Raw genomic sequence first — 6,486 nt, forward strand, 5'->3', positions numbered from 1 at the left:
ACCTAAATCCTGAAATTTATTCCTACTATTACATATTTTGTGCCGGAGCTTCAATTGTAGCGAGTAATTTGTTCGGAACCCTATTTTATTGTCGGATTTACGAAAGCATCTTTCAATCTTGTCTGTAATTCTTCCACTGTAAGTGAGAGCCACGTATTTTTTATTGTTGCTCCTCATAACTACGACTTGGCTTCCGTCAATTTGTTTCATTTGCCTCTTCATTATCTTATTATAAATATTCATCGCCTCCTTGCATGTATATCCGTGCGCTACGGCCACTTGTTTTAAAATACTTAGTTCTTTTTCTGTTTCCTGTTGGTTTAGTGGCAATCTTAGTAGCCTGTATATCACCGATGTAAAATATGCCCATTTGTATCGCGGTGGGTGACAAGAGCGCTCATTAATAACTAAATCTGTACACGTATGTTTTCTGAATATGCTAAATACATGTTTCCCATCTTTCTTTATTAGTGTTAAATCTAAGTAATATATACGGTTGTCTTTTTCAAAATCCATAGTGAATCAAATTTTCGGGTGTTGAGAGCTCATTTTTTGTGCTACGTTATCGATATCATTTTTATCCCCCATACGCCCCTCCCCCCTCCCCTCCCCCCTCCCCCCTCCCCCTCCCGCCTCCGCTCTCCTCTGCCCCTCCTTCCTCCGCGTCACCCTCACCCCATCCCCCACCCCCTCCCCCTCTCCATCCCCCCATGCCCCCTTTCCTTCCTCGCCCCTCCACCCCACTCTCTCACACTCTTTTGCTACAGATAGTGTAATGTGGAAGTGCTACGGTCACAGCGGCCTCAATACACGAAGAAGCTCAATGTGTTCTGTGATTTCATGAAACATTGTCGTGCTTTACAGTTCAGCACAAGCTTCTAAGTGTTTATGGTCAACATTCCCCAGATGTGAAGAGCATCAGAGGATGGTAAGAAAAGTTTAAAGAGACTGGCAGTGTTGGTAGACTTGCGATGTGTGAGGAATGTGCCTACAGCATTTCAGTACAGTCTGCGTAAATCGACGCTTTGTGTTTCCAGAGAAATAGCCACACCTCAGAGCACTTTGGTGGAGATTTTACAGATACGGCTGTATGTCAATGCAAACAAGGTGGAGTTACTGCAAGCTCTGCAGCCATGTGATAGGGCTAGAACTGATGAGTTCGCTAGGAACGTGATGGAGATGGAACGAATGGATGCTGACAACACAGTCTGTTTGTAGGGAGCGCATTGTGCTCATGTGGGAGCGATCTACAGGGTGAAAAGTATTTAAACCGAAAAACTCTGGGAGGTTGTAGGGGACATCAAAAGAAATATTTTTCCCTAACGTCGTTTTTTCCTATGAGGAGTATTTAAACCGGTAGAGGAAGATTTCTCTGGCGGCAAATTAATTAAACCAACAAACACTTTTCCATTTTTTTATGACCAAGAGACAACAACTAGGTAGCAGATACGGCCCAACTAAACAGTCTCCAACTTCACCGACCCACACATTAACGAATAACCGCACTTGATGAGCGCTAGTACCTGTGGCATGTGGGTTATCCTCACTCCAAACATGCGAATTATGCACGTTGAAGACTCCATCACGCCCGAACGTTGCTTCATCGGTAAGCAACACAGAGGATGGAAATTTAGGATGCATTTCACACTGTTCCAGGTACCACTGCGAAAACTTTGCTCGGGGAGGATAATCAACTGGTTCCAGACTGTGGACACGCTGTAAATGAAATGGACGTAAAATTGCTCTCGAAGGACTGTTCTTACATTCGTCTGGTTCGTCCCCATGTGACGTGCAATTGCACGAGTGCTGATTGAAGGATCCTGCTCCACATGCTGCAAGACAGCTTCCTCAAATTGCAGCTTTCTCACCGTGCGACGGCATCCCTGTCCAGGTAACCTGCTAAATGACCTGGTCTCACGCAGAGGTTGGTACACAGCATCAAAGGTCGTATGATGAAGGATATGGCGATTAGGATTTTGTTGTTGATAAACCAGCTGTGCAGCTCGTCCGATGTGGTGCGCTATGTAGTACGCACCAACCATATCAGTGTACTCACTCCAGGTGTATCGATCCATTAGTAACCAGAGACAATGGCTCTGAGCACTATGGGACTTAAATGCTGAGGTCATCAGTCCCCTAGCCGGCCGGAGTGGCCGTGCGGTTCTGGGCGCTACAGTCTGGAACCGAGCGACCGCTACGGTCGCAGGTTCGAATCCTGCCTCGGACATGGATGTGTGTGATGTCCTTAGGTTAGTTAGGTTTAATTAGTTCTAAGTTCTAGGCGACTGATGACCTCAGACGTTAAGTCGCATAGTGCTCAGAGCCATTTGAACCATTTGAACCATTTGAACCATCAGTCCCCTAGAACTTAGAACTACTTAATAACTAACCTAAGGACATCACACACATCCATGCCCGAGGCAGGATTCGAACCTGCGACCGTAGCGGTCGCGCGATTCCAGACCGTAGCGCCTAGAACCGCTCGGCCACTCCGGCCTGCCCAGAGACAATGCACTACTACACTGGTGGACAGCAGTTGCCTACAACTGAGAGTGTAATACACCCTCTAACTACTGAAGATCGTAATACGGCCTCTATCAACTGAAGAACGTAATACGGCCTACAACGGTTTAAATAATCCTCGCAGGAAAAAATGACATTAGGGAAAAATATTTGTTTTGATGTCCCCTACAACCTCCCAGAGTTTGTCGGTTTAAATACTTTTCACCCTGTAGATGCTTGTAACACAAGGTTTGCCTTGATGTTGTAACCTGTATGTCTCCTAAGATCCGATGATGGCGGCTTTAGTTCCGCCGAAACCGGTAATCATGGAATAAAAATAATTCCTGCGATCTTGGCTGCCAGTTTATTGTGTTACACAGTCTCTTTTTCCAGATAAAGTGACTTTTCACATATTCGGGAAAGTAAAGAGACATAATGTCTGCATCTGTGGCTCGGAGAACCCACACAGTGTGGTACAGGAGATAGGAACATTCACAGAGTCTACTGCGTACTTGCTTCGGCAGTACATATACTAAAATTGGAACGATACAGAGAAGATTAGCATGGTCCCTGCGCAAGGATGACACACAAAATCGTGAAGCGTTCCACATTTATGCCGGCACGGTAGCTCATCAGCGTGTTCGGTCAGAGGGTTAGCTGCCATCTGTAATAAAAGAAACTGAGTCAACGGCTCAACACTGAACTTGAACGGGTGTCATGGGACATCCGCACCGATCAAAACAAAAAACAAAACAAAAAAAAGCTGCGACAAAAGCCTACCTGGAATTGTTGTAAAATCACGCTGCACCTCAGTCACAGAAATTTCCATCATGGATAATGTTTCAACAAGATGGTACACCGTCACATTGGGGGTTGTTTGTTCATCACTTCTTCAATGAATTGTTTCTGGTTAGATGGACCAGTAAAGATGGTCCTAGTCATGGTGACCACGTTCGACAGACATAACGCTTTTTATTTTAAGGATGAATCGGTATGTTCAGCAGTTCCTGATGTGACAAATACGAGTCGGTGACGGAACATATGTAGGCAAAGATATGAAGAGAAATTGAGTGTCACCTAGATGTTCTACAGTCAACAAACGTAGAACATGTGGAACTGCAGCGGTAAACAACTTCATTCGTTAAGCTACCATTTGGATGAAACTTACAACTGTATTCCTTAAAAATACACGGACTGAAAAAACTGCAGTACCAAAAGTCACTAATGTAGAGTTATGAGCTTTCGGCAATACATTTATCTAGGTATGATATTTAAGTGATTAACACTGCAAGAGCACGGGTTAGTGTCAGTACGAGATAGCCATCGTATATGTGAAATGCTGGTAGCTCAACAACCGGCGTAACCACCAGAAATTGAATACAAGCAGGCAAAAGTGCGTGCACAGTTTTGTATAGCTGGCGGATGTCAGATTATGGGATGGAGTTCCATGCCAGTTGCACTTGGTCGGTCAATACCAGGATGGTTAATGCTTTTTATTGATGACGCTGGAGTTGGCATCTGATGACGTCCCATATGTACTCTTCTGGAGAGCAGGCCCAGGTAACATGTCGACGGTCTGCTGAGCACGTTGGGCTCCAGCAGCGGTAGATGGCGAACGTTATCCTGTTGGAAAACACCCCCTGGAATGCTGCACTGCAAAAGATCGAATCACCAGACTGACTTACAGATTTGCGGTCAGGATGCGTGGAATAACCACAGGAGAGCTCCTGCTGTCATATGAAATTGTTCAGACCACAACTGGAAGTGTAGGTCCAGCAGACGGGTTGGTTGCAGGGCGCTCACCTTGCCTCCTAACCAACTCATGGCCGTCATTGTCATCTCCACCGTGGCCAAAAGTGAGCTCTCGCTAGACACCAATGAAGTAGCTAATGGCGATATTTTCGGGTTAGTGGATCAAATAGCTCTGAGCACTATGGGGCTTAACATCTGAGGTTATCAGTCCCCTAGACTTAGAACTACTTAAACCTAACTAACCTAAGGACATCACACACTTCCGTGCCCGAGGCAGGATTCGAACCTGCGACCGTAACAGCAGCACGTTTCCGGACTGAAGCGCCTAGAACCGCTCGGTCACAGCGGCCGGCGCTGGGTTAGTGGAATGTACTATGCAGGGGCGTTTGGCTCGGAAATGTCCTAGAAATACCCGATTTGTAACAGTTCGTTGTGTCACTGTGGTGTCAACTACAGCTCACATTGCTGTTCAGATGCAGTACCATGCACCAGGCCTTTACACTAAACACGGTAGTCTTCCCTCTAGGTAGTGCCACATGGCCAGTCGTGTACAGTGGCTACATTCCTGCAGAACGAACTTCCAGTTTCTCGTAGCAATATTACAAGACCCCTTAAAATCTCGATGAGGTGTTGATAACGGCCGTCTTTGTCAACTTAAAGACATTCTTGACTAACATAACTCACCACGTCCAATCTCAAAGGTAACTAAAGCTGACGACTGCTACAGCGTGTATTTAAAGCTACAGCGTGTATTTACACGACTGGCGCGGAAGACATCATCTATCAGATGTAGAAACACGCCTACAATTTTCGTCTACGTCGCACACTTCCGTCTTTGCGTTGCGGTTTTTTTTCCGTTAGTACTTGTAATCGGAGACAGTGTTGTTTTGGCAGAAGAGCCAACACCGTGTTACTAGTGGGGACCGAAATGCACGCGTTTTAGCTCACGCAGGCTGGCGTGAGGAGGAAAGAACTATACTGACATGAGGTCTGGAACATGACAAGGAATGAGAATTCAGAAAGCGGACGAAATTAAAAATGGTTCAAATGGCTCTGAGCACTATGGGACTTAACAGCTGAGGTCATCAGTCCCCTAGAACTTAGAACTACTTAAACCTTACTAACCTAAGGACATCACACACATCCATGCCCGAGGCAGGATTCGAACCTGCGACCGTAGCGGTCGCGCGGTTCCAGACTGAAGCGCCTAGAACCGCTCGGCCACCCTGGCCGGCGGACGAAATTAGTTTGATACTTCAATCCATTAAAGATGAACGTCGCTCTTGACGGTACATTATTCACAATATTATCTCCTCAGGATACATAGTAACTGAATATGGCGTCTTGCTAGGTCGTAGCAAATGACGTAGCTGAAGGCTATACTAAACTGTCGTCTCTGCAAATGAGAGCGTGTGTAGACAGTGAACCATCGCTAGCAAAGTCGGCTGTACAACTGGGCCGAGTGCTAGGGAGTCTCTCTAGACTAGACCTGCCGTGTGGCGGCGCTCGGTCTGCGATCACTGATAGTGGCGACACGCGGGTCCGACGTATACCAACGGACCGCGGCCGATTTAAAGGCTACCACCTAGCAAGTGTGGTATCTGGCGGTGACACCACAGAAAGAGTTTAGACTCGCTCTGTAGGTCGGTGTCTACTCAGATAGGCAACACACAGACAGTCCTTGTGACGGCCATTAACTCTGCTTCTGCCCCCTGACCGAGAGTTGTTGAATGCAGCAGCTGCCAGCCGCCAGCAGGTGCCGCGGTGCGAAACGCGCCAGGGTCGGTACCCGTGTTGCTGTGTGGGGTGCTGGCCGCTAACGGTGCGTGAAACAGCGCGACCGCCGACGCGCGCAACGAGTCCGGGATTTACGTCCGTGCGCGTAGGCGGGTCCAGGTGGCTCAACCGCGGTCGCCGCTGCCGAGGCCAAATCGGGGCCGGCAGGAATCTTTGATGAGCCGGTGGGACGTCACAGGCTCGTAACTGCTGGCCGCGCCGTAACCGTTACTGCAGTTTTCAGAGTCCGTCATGCAATTTGCATGTGAATGCGGCGCCCAACGCGCGCAGTCCGTATACCCTGGCGTACGCGGCGAGCCGCCGTGCGTCAGGTCAGCTGCCGTAATGCCCCAGACCCGGCCCGCGCCGGCGGAAACTCTTCCCCTCGTGGGCGGAACCAGCTGGCAATGTCCGGCCTCCGGTGCGGCGCAGTAAATGCGCGGTGGAGCATGGCGC

At 48.0% G+C, this 6,486-nt stretch overlaps 1 non-coding gene across 1 annotated transcript; it reads left to right on the top strand.

The window, feature by feature from the left end:
- Positions 1-3,010: 3,010 nt before the first annotated feature.
- On the top strand, positions 3,011-3,117 carry LOC126482865 (U6 spliceosomal RNA). The gene has a single exon (XR_007587710.1). It is a non-coding gene; the product is annotated as a U6 spliceosomal RNA (small nuclear RNA).
- Positions 3,118-6,486: the final 3,369 nt, after the last annotated feature.

The sequence above is a fragment of the Schistocerca serialis genome, chromosome 5 (assembly GCF_023864345.2).
Source record: "Schistocerca serialis cubense isolate TAMUIC-IGC-003099 chromosome 5, iqSchSeri2.2, whole genome shotgun sequence".
Lineage (NCBI taxonomy): Eukaryota > Metazoa > Arthropoda > Insecta > Orthoptera > Acrididae > Schistocerca > Schistocerca serialis.